The 14,712-nt window shown below is 41.3% G+C and overlaps 1 protein-coding gene across 4 annotated transcripts in view; it reads right to left on the bottom strand.

Annotated features, from left to right (window-relative positions):
• Positions 1–8,502, bottom strand: part of LOC105473331 (nucleosome assembly protein 1 like 1) — a 36,694-nt gene extending 28,192 nt beyond the window's left edge. For 2 of the 4 annotated variants that reach the window (XM_011727111.3, XM_011727110.3), the window contains exon 1: positions 8,354–8,502. The gene's annotated coding sequence lies outside the window, so the exon portion shown is untranslated. The remainder of the gene's footprint in view (positions 1–8,353) is intronic. The other 2 variants (XM_011727107.3, XM_011727106.3) reach the window with 1 other exon arrangement.
• Positions 8,503–14,712: the final 6,210 nt, after the last annotated feature.

Genomic DNA, 14,712 nt, shown 5'->3' with positions numbered 1-14,712 from the left:
CAAATGAAACATATCTGAGTTGATATGAAGGAACACCAAAGCAAGGTAGAGAATGTATGCCAAAATCCCATTTGGATATGGGGGAAAAAAAAAAAAAAATATATATATATATATATATATAAAATCTCCACTCATATATGCACATGCTTTAATATAAATAAAACCTTTTTAAAAACATACACCAAAAACCCAACCAGAGTAACCTAACGAGAAAGAAGGGACTGGGGGTAATGAGAACTAATTTCCCATTCACTATTACGGTCATGTGTGGATTATATGTTCTGAGAAATGTGTCTTTAAGTGATTTTATTGTTGTTCAAACATCAGAGTATACTTACACAAACCGAGATGGTATAGCCTACTACACACCTAGGCTATGATACAGACTATTGCTCCCAGGCTACAAACCTATACAGCATGTGACTGTACTGAACACAGTAGGCAACTTTAATGTAATGGCTAAGTATTTATGTGGTGCATGACTGCATTTGGTTTTCCAATACACAGATTTATATAATAATTTCCAATACACAAATGTATTCTGAAATTTTCTGGGTTTAATATATAGTGTCTAGTAAACCCAGCAATTGTCAAAAATAGAAACAAAACCCAAAACTTCCAAATTTAATTTTTATAACATTCTAATGTGCTCACAGAAGAATGGCTACACTGTTAACCTCAATGTCCATTTGCAGCATTATATTTATAGTTTAAATTCTTAAAATGAAACTTTATCTTTAGTAAAGAGGATCCAAGACAGAACATTTAAAGAACATTAACAGGAGGCATTTACTCCTACAGAGAAGGCTGCTCTAACCTGCCCATTCTGGCTACATTGTATTTCTTGGTTGTAAGATAGACCTAATTTTCTAGTCAGTTGTATTCAGATCATTTGGGCTGACATCAACTTTGTAGCAACCCATAAACTAAGGCAAACAACTTCTGGCTCTATTTCATCACCTATATAAAGTAGAAAAATATCTGAGGGAGTAGGACCCAAAAATCTGCAGTCTAAACAAAAAACTCAGCTTCTGAGAGGTGGTTCTCAGTTAGACCACACTGACAAACACAAGTTTAGGTTAATACCTGTGTTAATTTTTTTCTGTAGTTGACATTAAATAAAATCAGTGAGAATCTTAGTTGTTAGACATTAAATTGCATTCCAAGATCTCTGTGAAAAACTTTCATTCCTGAAAGCAACAAACTAGATTATGCAGATCAATTCTACCAATGAAAAATACGGCTGGACGCAGTGGCTCATACCTGTAATCCTAGCACTTTGAAAGGCCAAGGCAGGCAAATTGCCTGAGCTTAGGAGTTCAAGACTAGCCTGGGCAACATGGTGAAACCCAGCCTCTACTAAAACACAAAAAATTAGCCAGGCATGATTGCGCACACCTGTAGTCCCAGCTACTTGGGAGGCTGAGGCAGGAGAATTGCTTAAACCCAGGAGGAGGAGGCTTCAGTGAGCCGAGATCACACCACTGCACCCCAGCCTGGGTGAGAGCGAGACCCTGTCTCAAATTAAAAAAAAAAAAAAAAAAAAAAAGAAAGAAAAATAATTAAAAGTAGAGACTTTTTTAACAAAAACATTTTGTTAAAAATCTTAAAAGCACCGAAATACTAACAAGATAGTAAGGAATTACCAGTCCAAAACTGAAGGCAAAACAGGAAGCAGAAGGAAGGCACTTGCACACTAAGGTCAACTGCCAATTATCAGCAATGTGAACTTTGGTTTTAACCAGTTAAAATTCTGGGCCTGTCCAAGATGGGTATCTTTATGGCAACTCTCCCAAATTAAGCAGGAACCCCAAAATGCTATATCCTCAAGAATAAATTCATTCTAATGGACAAACAGCGCCAATTTACCTCATCTGTATTGCCCTCCAAACCCCAACCTATGTACTTAAAATGACCTGTCCCTGGTATATTTAGACACCTGCACATCCAAATATAAATGAAAGCTTCCTTCTAGACCTTAAAAAATTCATACAAGTAATTTTCACAGCCAACAGGAGAAACAAAATAAAACACAAATCAATCCTACACAAAGACTTAAATACTGTCATACAGACTACAAACAAATATATACCTATAGGCATAGTAAGCCTGGCTATCTTTGATCTAAGTTTGAAAGTACACTGTCTGCAAGGAAGTCATCTATTAAAGGTGATATAACAAATTTGTAAAACTAGAACTTCCAGAAATAAAAATAACTGGAATCAAACTAAATGGGCTGGCTTAAGAGTAAGATAAACAGCTGAAGAATTAAGTGACCTGAAATGAAGCTTAGAAGAAAACTTTCAAAATATGGTAGAGCCACAGAATCTGAAGGACTGAAAATACTGAAAAGAAAAGACATTTTAGGATCCAAAAAAGCCTAAAAGACTTCATACAAGTTCCAAGAGCAGAAGGATGGAATATTTGAAGACGTTAATATGCAAGAATTTTCCATTTCTTTAAGTGATGAAAGACACTAATCCACAGATTCAGGTAGCCCTACAAATCAAAACCATAAAATAAAGAACCCATATATATATATATATATATATGGGTTATTTATATATATATATATATATGGGTTATTTATATATATATATATATATGGTTTATTTATCCAGCTCAGGATATATCAGTAAAAAGGCAAGATAGCAAAAACAAATTCATCTCAAAAGCACACACAGAAAAGGGAGATTAACTTCAAAGCCACAAAAAGACTGACAGCTGTCTTCTCTTCAATAAGACACCAAAAGACAAAAGAATCCTCTATATGTTGAAAATAACTAAGGCTCTTAGAATACTATCCCCAACCAAAACATCTTTTAAGAACGAAGGTGAGGCCATGTGCAGTAGCTCACATCTATAGTCTCAGCACTTTGGAAGGCTGGGTCAGGAGGATCGCTTGAGGCCAGGAGTTCAAGGCCAGCCTGGGCAATATAGATCATCTCTACAAAAAATTAAAATGCCTGTTGTAGTCCTAGCTACTTGGAAGACGGAGGCAGGAAGATCACTTGAACCCAGGAGTTTGAGGTTACAGTGAGCTATGACCATGCTGCTGCACTTCAACATATCTCCTTAAAAAAAAAAAGTAAAAGACAGTTTCAGAATAAAACACTAACCAAGATAGCATGTATTGTCAGGAAAAAATTGACTTCAAGGAAAAACATTAAGAGATAAAAAGGTCACTTTATAATAAAAGGTTCATACATATATGGTGTATATAAGATCTCAAAAGACATAACTGACCCTAAAAACATGCTTGAAGGCATTTTTTCTTTTTTTCTTTTTTTTTTTTTTTTTTTTGGAGACAAGGCCTTGCTCTGTTGCCTAGGCGTGATACAGCTCACTGCAGCCTTGACCTCACAGGCTCAAGTGATCCTCTCACTCTCTCACCTCAGCCTCCTGAGTAGCTGGGACTACAGGTATGCATGCACCACCACACTCAGCTAATGTTTAAAAATTTTTTTTGTAAAGACAGAGTGTCTCACTATGTTGCCTAGACTGGTCTGGAAATCCTGTGCTCCCGCCTTGGCCTCCCAAAGTGCTGTGATTACAGGTGTGAGCCACCACGCCTGGCCTCCCGAAAGCAAATCTTCCTTCCTAAACTGAACCAAAAACAAAGAAAATCTTCCACCGAAGCGGGGAGGCAACTGACTGAACTAGATACATAGAGCTGACATAAGGCTAAGAAACCATTACCCAACTGCAGTCACATAACATTTTAGTCAACCCAGGACTGCATATACAACGGTGGTCCCATAAGATTATAATGGAGCTGATTCATATAAAAGTATGGCACTTACAATTATGTACAGTACATAATACTTGATAAAGGCAATAAATGACTTATTGGTTTATGTATTTCCTATGCTTTTGGTGGTTAGAGTACACTCTTATTTTTTAAAAAGTTAAAACTGTCTATGGTATTCAACACAGCAACATGCTACACAGGTTTGTAGCCTAGGAACAACAAACAGGCTATACCATATAGCCTAGGTGTGTAGTAGGCTGTACCATCTAGGTTTGTGTAAATACATTCTATGACATTCATAAAAGGATGAAACGGCCTAATGATGCATTTCTCCAGAACATATCCCCATTATTAACCATGCATGACTGTATATGTAAACAAATTCTATGTTAGAAGACTTAATGACCATAACTGCTATACAGCTTTTCCCTAGAGCACAGCGAGATACAAGGTGGAGTGCTTTTGAATTCCATGCTGCTATGGTTTGAGTATCTGTCCCCTCTAAAACTCATATTGAAATTTAATCCCCTATGTGGCAGCACTGAGAGGTGGGGTCTTTAAGAAGTGATTGGATCATGAGGGTTCCACCCTCACAAATGAATTAATCCATTAGTGGATTAACGTATTTCTTTATAAATTACACAGTTTCCCACCAGGGGAACTGGAGATCCGAGCTACCCAGTTAGCACACTCAGCCCCCTACCCATGTGATACCCTGCACTGCCTTGGGAACCTTCAGAGTCCCCACAAGTAAGGTGCTCACCACATCGGGCCCCTCGATCTTGGATTTCTCAGCCTCTATAACTTCAAGAAATAAATTCTTTATTCATGCTGATTTACAGTAAAACAGTGTAAGTCAATATTCTTTCAAAACCAGGACAAAAATTATCTCATCATAAGTTATCACTGCTCACGTACATAACCATGGACGGGTTATTTAACCACTCCATACCTATTTCCTTGTTAAAATGTTGATGCTACCTATCTCTAAGTGCATTAAATGAGCTAATAATACACACAGAATTTAAAACAATGCCTGAATAATCAATCAGTAAGTGTTGCCTACCACATTATTTTTACCCCTGTTATGCCCTTCTGTACCCTCTTCAGGAAGTAATTCCAAGACCAAAATTATAACTCTAGACAGGTGTGGTGGCTCACACCTGTAAACTCAGCACTTTGGGAAGCCAAAACAAGATCACTTGACTTGAGGCATTTAAGACCAGTCAGGGCAACACAGCAAAAGCCTGTCTCCACAAGGAAAAAATATATATAACCCTGTTTCCCAATAAAAATCAAAATGTACAAAACTTCTGAATAAGTAAAAATGTATACAAATATGCAGGAAGTAAAAGGCAGAGTTGGTAACCAAAGGTATAGAAGCCAATTTCTATGGCAAGCCCAGTAATGTACTCTAATGTTCTGCAGTCATTGAGCTAAACAACTTACATATGGATAGGTGTAAAGTAACAAGTCTCCTTCTAACCCCTATACTGCCCAAAAACTTACTTAGATGAAACCAGTTTGAAACGGAATTTAAAATCATCAATTATAACAGGTTCCTTCGTGCAAACGTTGTATTACCCTATGCCCCCTTTACCTTTTTCTTCCTTCACAGCTCTCATCACAATTTGACATTTCACATCTAAGCAACCAATTTGCCTCTTTTGCTCATGAGATACATGTCCATACAGGTGCCAGATAGTTACCCAAAGAATAAACTGAGAACACAAGTAATTACAGGTTTGATTAAACTTGAAGATCTGAATACACTGATCATTAATATTTTGATATTGATGAGGTTTCATTCTAATCCTTCGTTTCAAATTTACAACCAAGAAGTAAACAAATAAAATACTGTATTTTGACATCTTCAGACCTTTTAAGTCCAACAGATACTGCTTCTGTAGCCCCTTCTACAAAAAGACCCTTAGTTTTTAACATATTTTCAGCAACTTAGAATCAACTCAGTTACCAGGAGCCAACAGGAGCAAGCTGAATAAAAAGAGATGGCACTTTGGATTACACTCGTCATGGTACAGGTATTCTTTTCAAAAATCTCATTAAAGGCCAAGTGCAGTAATTTACCATATTCGGTATTAGCTTTATAATTCTGCAAATCAATGGGCCTAATATGAAAATAGGTACTTTCTAGCAGATAAAATTTAGAAAAATATTCAAATCGGTATACTGAAAACTTTTAAATTTCTATTTATTAACATAATGTTGGCCGGGCGCGGTGGCTCAAGCCTGTAATCCCAGCACTTTGGGAGGCCGAGGCGGGCGGATCACAAGGTCAGGAGATCGAGACCACAGTGAAACCCCGTCTCTACTAAAAATACAAAAAATTAGCCGGGCGCGGTGGCGGGCGCCTGTAGTCCTAGCTACTCAGGAGGCTGAGGCAGTAGAATGGCGTGAACCCAGGAGGCGGAGCTTGCAGTGAGCCGAGATCGCGCCACTGCACTCCAGCCTGGACAACAGCGTGAGACTCCGTCTCAAAAAAAAAAAAAAAAACAAAAAAAAAAAACAAAAAAAAAAACATAATGTTGACTTGGAAGGAGAATCCATGAAAGTCAGGTTTTATGATAGAAGATGTCCAAGTCCACCTACTAGGGTTTAGTTCCACATATTCTCCAAAGGATGGTATTCTTAGAACTAAACTATAGATTTAGGCCATTTATTTAAACTTGGGCAATTCGAACAAGCTTGAAACACAAGAGTGCCTTGAAAATAACTGTAAATGTCATTTATTTCCCTTTGATTTTTAAATGGTAACCCATACGTAAAAGGTTTTTCCCTTATTCAACCACAGGTCATGTGTATTACTTCCAAAGTAAATATTAATTTAAGTGAGTTAATTCCATTAACTCCAAAGTGAGTATTAATTTAAGCTGACCAAAAAAAGAGGACCCAGATACCCGTTTCCAAAGATGTTTTGAATCCACCTATTTTCAAAAGGCCAAATTTCATTTTACAGCTCTTCTGAAACCAGGGAAGCAGTGTGAATTTTTAATTGCAGCAGTGAGATACCTTAAAATGTTAGCAGTGATATTTTTAAAATGTAGTTGTTTCAGAACTGATCAGTGACCGTCTAAAATAGGGGCTCCTTGAGGACATCCTGTGCCTGGTTCATCCTTTTTGTACTCTCAAAGTCTAGCCTTCCAAGATAGGACCTCAGTCCCAGCCTCCCTACACTGCCATCCCCGAGATCTTTAGGGGAGTGGGGTTCGTTGACAAGGTTGCAGGCTACAAACTTGGCTAAGTTTATACTAACACCTCATTCCATCCTACCTCCTATCTTAAAAAGGAAACAGTTTAAGTATCTTATTCTAGTGATTTCAATAAACGAACTAATTTATAAGAAAGCCAAGAACAATTAAAGTCACAAAGGGCCAAACTTTTTATTTTCATCTAAGAACCGTTTGCAGGGGTGGTCCGATCTTTTGGCTTCCCTGTGCCACATGAGAACTGTCTTGGGCCACACGTAAAATACATTAACTAGTTGATGAGCTTTTTCAAAATAATAATAATAAAGCTTATGAATTTGTGTTGGGCCACATTTAAAGCCGTCCTGGGCCGCGGGTTGGACAAGCTTGGTTTAGGGGTTTAGATCGATTAGGGTCAATACTCCCCAAATAAAAAATCCTGATCAAGACACCCATCTAACTGTACCTGGGAAACACAACAACAACCTTTTGCTAATAACAGTTAACATAAGCGCTATATACGCGTTAACTTTTTAAAATACTAGCAGTGGAGGCCCTTCCTCATCAGCTAACATCCACAATCTCCGGTACCAATAGAAAGATTAAGACCAAAGAGAAGCAGAGAAGAGTTTGAAACCCAGGGACAGGGCTTACTAGCTTACTCTCCCTTTTCACGTTCCACCGTCTCTACAACTTTCAAAGTAAGGATAGCCCGAGGGCAAGGGTCTCCAACCAGGCCCAGCTGGTGGCCACGAAGCCCATTACCACGTGTGGAGGGAAGCCGCCGGGGGGTTTCCCCTCCCCGCGCGGCCGCCCCCAATGGGCGGAGAGCCCGGGAGCGTCGCAGTCTCCCCCGCCCCCTCCCCGCCTCGGGGCCTCGTCCCTCCACAGCCCCTCCCTCCCGTCGGAATTCGCAGCCTCCGCCGTTCTTTCATCTCCCAGCGGCCTCCCTCCTGGTATTATTTTTGAGGGAAAAGCAGGGGGGTGTCGAAAAGGCGGCCGGCTCTGCACTTGGCCCGGCCCGTACGCCGGGGGCCTCCCGGTCCCCGCGGCGCAGTCGACTCTCAGGGCACCCGGGCGTCACCGCGGCCTCGCTCCGGTACACGCGGAGAAGACGGTGGAGCTCAGAGAACCTCACGCCGCCAGGCCGCGCCAACCCCTACGTCGCCTCAGCCGTCCCAGATAAAAGCGCTGGTCGGCCCTAGGGCCCCTCTCAGACTCCGGGGTCCAGACTCCGCGGTCCTGTCCGACCTCACAGGACGACCCCGGAGGCCCTGGGCGGCCAGCGGCCCCGACTCCCCGCTCCCAGTCCCTCTATCCCTCCGGCCCTCCCATCTGCGCAGGCCGCCCAGCGAAAACTACGTTCCCCCTTCCCTTCCAGGCCCCCATCCGTTACCGGCGGCTAGTATGGGGAGCCAGGCGGCCGGAGCTGCGCAGGCAGTGACTCAGGGCGGCAGCGGCGGCGGGAGGAGCAAGAGGCGGCGCCGCGAGCAGATGGCGCTAAAAAAGACCCAAGAGCCCGCCGCTCGCGCTCATATACAATTAGCGTCAGCACGTAGGGCCCTCTCGCCGCCCTCCCCCCGGCCTTGTAGTCTCCCAGCAACGCGAGCGAGAGGCGGGTCCAGGCCGGGTTGCCTAGCAACTGAACCGTCCCTCTTCCCCGGCGACCTCCATACCGCAGCCGAGGACTCCTGCAGACCCTAGGACTCCTGCAGCCCCGAGGCCCAGCGCCGCGCTTGGGCTCCTCTGGTTCCCGCCGGTGTCTAACCTTCTCTGTTAAGCACCCCACCATCTCTTTTCTCCCCGCTGAGCCGGAAAGGAAATCTCAACCCCATCAGTTGTGGGGAAGGCCTGGCCCGCGTGCCCGGCGCCCGGCCCGCTCCGCCCCCTTCGGCGTTGTGCTGGGAATGCTGAGGGCGGGCGCTAGTCGCCTGGTCCCTCTCTCGCCGCAGCCTAGACGGCGGGCGCTCCCTGTCAGGGCCTAATTCCTGCAACTCGCCGGCCCCCGGTAACTATTTTCCCTCCCCGCCTAAGAAAAACAGTTTTTTCCTCTAGACCACTTCGGCGGCCTCTTCTGCCTGTTTTGCTTCGAACTATGCCAGCGGGTCTCCGTGCCTTTAGGGGGTGCTCGTCATCCTTAGCTCCCCATCCCCCCGCCACATACTTGTACCTGATGTACAGTCCCTTCAGTTCTTTTGACGGATGAAAATGGCATATTTGTGCATTCTCTGGATGCGTTGTAATGAGGACATTCAGTATGTCTGTTGTTTCATCTTTCTGAAAAAGTAAATCGCATTAAATCCTCAGGCTTGTAAAACCTCATAACTAATTTTCAAGTGATGATGAATTGACTAACATTAACTCAAAAAGTTGTTCTCAGAATATGGTCTGAGGGTCCCCAGACCCTTTCAAGAGGAAGGTCAAAACTATTTCCATATTAATGTCAAGACTGTCTTTTGCATTCTCATTCTCTCACAAGTGTACAGTGGGGTTTTCCGGAGGCTATGTGACATGTGATAAGGAAACAGACTGAAAATAGAAGCAGATAGGAGAATCCAGTCATCTGCGGTTAAACCAGACGTTAAAGAGATTTGCAAAAACTCGATTTGGGGGCAAGAGGGAGTAGTTATTTTTCTTTTTTCTTTTTCTTTCTTTTTTTTTTTTTTTGAGAGGGAGTCTCGCTCTGTCGCCCAGGCTGGAGTGCAGTAGCACGATCACGGCTCGCTGCAAGCTCCGCCTCCTGGGTTCAAGCCATTCTCCTGCCTCAGCCTCCCAAGTAGCTGGGACTACAGGCACCCGCCACCACGCCTGGCTAATTTTTCGTATTTTTAGTAGAAACAGGGTTTCACCGTGTTAGCCACGATGGTCTCGATCTCCTGACCTCGTGATCCGCCCGGCTCAGCCTCCCAAAGTGCTGAGATTACAGGTGTGAGCCACCTCACCGGGCCTATTTTTCATATAAAAAATTATTTTTGTTAATATTTGATTGCTTTATTGTTTTTAAATGAAATACTCTTAAAATTTCTCACTTTTAATTTCTGACATAAGTATCAGTATCAATAATGCACATAAAAGTTCTTTGGGGTCCTCAACTTTTAAAGGAGTGTAAAGGAATCCTAAGACTACAAAGTTTGAGAACCTGTTCTCTAAATCTTACATTTCTTGAAACTTCAAACTGCCTAGAATCCCCTGTTGTAATCCACACATTTAACAGCTGTATCTTCCATTTGAGGGGATACGATGTTTTCCTTGGCGCTCCAGAACCTCATTGAAATTAATTGCCTTTCCCACTCTACACTGCAGATGCCTCTGTTTATTCATTCATTTTAGTTTTTCATATACAATTCCTTTGTTGTTCTCAGAGCCTGTTCCTATACACCCTTCTCAACACTGATGTAATGCTAACAAGGAGCGTAATAGCATCAATAATGGATCTTCAGGAAGAACCCACTATACATAAACAATGTAGATCAGTGCTCAGTTTGAACATAAATTTGACACGTTAATTTCAATGAGAACTTCAGGAATGTTGCATTTTAATCAAAGCTTTGCACAATGCAAGGTAATTAGCATATTAAAATGAACTAAATAACTTTCACTTTCCATAAATCTTTATGGTAGCAGAATTTCTGAGACAAAATTGAGAAGTTAGCTTTTGTGATGGTTTTTATCCTACACCAGAGAGCCTCACCAATTTTTGGCACTTCACCCATGAAGGCTCTTGATTTTTTAGGTTTCACCGCCAGTCCCTGCCAACCCCTATAACTTAGGTGTTATCATTACCAGTGGATATGCTCTTTCCCCCTTTTCTCCAGCTTCCTCTTCTTTTTTCAGTGTATCCTAGCCAATCTAAGAAACTAAAACAATAAAATATTTCTAATAATGCATGCCTTTTTTATATAGTCTTTTGAATTAAAGTCCAGGGAAGGGCAGACATTTATGCATTCATTCAACAAATATTTATGTCAGGCACAACTTTGGACTGTAGAAATACAGCATTTAGTAAGAAAGACAAGGTTCTTGATTTTATTGAAGTTATGGTCTAGTGAGGTGAGGCAAATGATTAGCAATAAAATAATTTTACTAATAAAATATTTTATTAGTAATAAAACAATTTCACTTATCAATAATAAATAATTGATAAGTGAAAGCTATAAAGAAAATATAATGAGAAAAGGGATAGAAAGTGACTGACTTGAAGATAACTTTGAGCTTTTTTATTTTTTTTTAGACGGAGTCTCTTTCTGTTGCCCAGGCTGGAGTGCAGTGGCACCGATCTCGGCTCACTGCAACCTCTGCCTCCGGGTTTCAAGCGATTGTCCTGCCTCAGCCTCCTGATTAGCTGTGACTACAGGCATGCACAACCACGCCCAGCTATTTTTTTTGTATTTTTAGTAGAAATGGGGTTTCACCATGTTGGTCAGGCTAGTTTCGAGCTCCTGACCTCAAATGATCCGCCTGCCTCAGCCTCCCAAAGTGCTGAGATTACAGGTGTGAGCCACTGCACCTGGCCACCTTTGAGCTTTTTACATTGGCCCCTCTTATACCCCCAAATCACACAATGTAGTTAACTCATCTAATTTAATTGCAATAAATGGTGACCCTGGTCACTGATCTGGGGCAATGCCAAATTTTCTGTTATGGTTCCTTTTCTCATGCTCTCTTTGGCAGCGTATATACTAAAATAAAGTTTCTTTTTTCTCTATCTCCCATGATTTTCATTTGGTAGATTTTTATAGCATTGTAGCCTAGAGGCTTAGAGGTGTGGCTCTGGAGTCAAACAGCCTGTTTTGTCCCTATTTTTCTACCACTTAATAGCTGTGTAACGTTGGCTAAGTCACTTAGCCATCCCAGGTTTCACTTTCCACATCTGTAAAATGAGGAAAATAAGCATGTATTTCTCACAAGGTTGTTGTGAAACTTAAAAAAAAAGAAAAAAAAATTTTTTTTTTTTAATCAAGAGTGGTCTTGGTGTATTACCCAGGCTGGTCTTGAACTCCTGAACTCAAGAGATCCTCCCACTTCAGCCTCCCAAAGTGCTGGGATTACAGGCCTGAGCCACCTTGCCCAGTTGTGAAACTTTTGGAGACAGAGTCTCACTGTGTCACCCAGGCTGAGGTGCAGTGGCACAATCTTGGTTTACTGCAACCTCTGCCTCCCATATTCAAGCAATTCTTGTGCCTCAGCCTCCCAAGTAGCTGAGACTGCAGGTGTGTGCCACCACATTCTGCTAATTTTTTGTATTTTAGTAGAGACGGGGTTTCACAATGCCCAGGCTGGTCTCAAACTCCTGAGCTTAGACAATCCACCTGCCTCGGCCTCCCAAAGTGCTAGGATTACAGGTGTGAGCTGCTGTGCCTGGCTTAGCTGTGAAACTTTAAATAACACATTTAAGTTGCTTAACATAATGCCTGACATATATAGTGAATGCTCAATAAAAGGTAACCATTTTCAACCTCTTACCAAAGTTTTGTTTTTATTTTTGTTTTATTTAAAGGTTTAAGGTTTAAAGTCTTCTGATAGTATCTGACACTTTTTGTGAAATATTTTATTAAAAGCTATCTAGTCACAACTTTTAAAAGACATTTTCCTGAGCTGCAATAATCCACACCAATTACAATAAAAATATTATAGTCAACGTTTCTCAATATTGGATAAGAACTATAGAGATCAACAAGAAAGTTGATGACAAAGATGGTATTTCACCTGTGCTTGTGTCTGTATTTCAGCCCCTATGTAGTAGGAAAAAAGCATAGGCCTTAACATCAGACAGGTATAGGCTCCCTCCAACACTTTGTGACCTTGTGAAAGTACTTACCCACTCTGATCTTCAAGCTTCCCTATCTGAAAAATGCATTAATAATTATAATAAAACCTGTCTCTTTATTAGCATAAAATAAAGAAATGTCTGTAAGTTCCCAGAGCAATGACTTGCCCTTTAAGTACTCAATATTTATTTTCTTCCCTCTGAATTAATCTGTAGGTAAAACATCCAAAGGAACTAATAATAATTATCATCTAAAAACTGCACAAGATACATTTAAATAACAGTTACCTTGGTTAGATCTGGATTTTTTTATTTTTTCCTACTTTTCCCCAAATTAATTTATAGCTGCAATGTAATCAAATTCAAAGTGGAAAATTAGGAACAAGATGCCTTAAATTTTTCTCTCTACATCCAAAAAAAAAAAAAAAAAAAGGATTAATAGTTTTTTTGTTTAAAAATATCTTTTTTTTTCTTTGAGACATAGTTTTGCTCTTGCTGCCCAGGCTGGAGTGCAATGGCACGATCTCGGCTCACTGCAACCTCCACCTCCGGGGTTCAAGCAATTCTCCTGCCTCAGCCTCCCAAATAGCTGGGATTACAGGCATGCGCCACCACGCCTGGCTAATTTTGTATTTTTAGTAGAGACGGGATTTCTCCACGTTGGTCAGGCTAGTCTCAAACTCCTGACCTCAGGTGATCCTCCCTCCTTTGCCTCCCAAAGTGCTGGGATTACAGGAGTGAGCCACGGCACCTGTATTTTGTTTTTTGGTTTTTTTTTTTTTTTGGAGACAAGGTCTCACTCTGTCACTCAGGCTGGCGTGCAGTGGTGCAACTACAGCTTGACCTCCCTGGCTCAAGTAATCCTCCCACTTCAGCCTCCCACGTAGCTGGGACTACAGATGTACACTACCATGCCTGACTATTTTTTTTTTATTTTGGGGCTCTCACTATGTTGCCCAGGCAGTCCTCCCACCTTAGCCTCCCAAAATGTTGGGATTACAGGCATGAGCCACTGTGCCTGCCTTGTTTAAGAATATTTTTATTTTGCTGTCATTACTTAACTGAACTTTTTATTGAAATGATTATAGATTCACATGAAGTTTTGAGAAATAACTACAGAGAGATCCATGAAAACTTTCCCCAGTTTACCATAATGGTAACAATCCACCATCTTATTCAGATTTTCCCAGTTTCACTTGCATCCATTTGTGTGTTTATGGATTTAGTTCTATACAATATTACCATTTGTGGGTTTGTGTATCTATCACCAAGAAGATACAGATCAGCTATATCACCCCAAGGATCCTTTATGTTGCCCTTTTATTCATTCATTTATTTTTAAATTTTAGTTCTTTTTTTTCCTGGACAGGATTATTGCAGTGTATGTTGACCTTTTGTTACGGTCAGGGTTTTTTGTTTTTTTGTTTTTTTATATGCCACACAATGTTCTGCATTCCTAGATTTTATTTTGTTTCTCACACATAGACCACTTAGGTAGAAAATATGCCATTGTTAGGCTGGGCGCAGTGGCTCATGCCTGTAATCCCAGCACTTTGGGAGGCCGAGGCAGGGGGCGGGGATCACCTGTGGTCGGGATTTCAAGACCAGCCTGACCAACATGGAGAAACCCTGTCTCTACTAAAAATACAAAAGTAGCTGGGCGTGGTGGCACATGCCTGTAATCCCAGCTACTTGAGAAGCTGAGGCAGGAGAATTGATTGAACCTGGGAGGCGGAGATTGCAGTAAGTCAAGATGGCGCCATTGCACGCCAGCCTGGGCAACAACAGCAAAACTCCATCTCAAAAAAAAAAAGAAAATATGCCATTGTTTTGTGCGGGCCTTCAATATTTCTGCCCTAAACCATTTGCAATAGCCTCACAGTTGGTCTCCCTAATACCAATCTGTTATTCCACTTCAATCTACCAAAGTTATTGCTCTAAAATGTAAGTCTAATCAAGTCAGAGAAGGTTCTCTGACTCGTCAAGAC

Source organism: Macaca nemestrina, chromosome 10 (assembly GCF_043159975.1).
Source record: "Macaca nemestrina isolate mMacNem1 chromosome 10, mMacNem.hap1, whole genome shotgun sequence".
In the NCBI taxonomy this organism is placed as follows: domain Eukaryota; kingdom Metazoa; phylum Chordata; class Mammalia; order Primates; family Cercopithecidae; genus Macaca; species Macaca nemestrina.
This window is presented reverse-complemented; position numbering and strand designations above follow the sequence as displayed.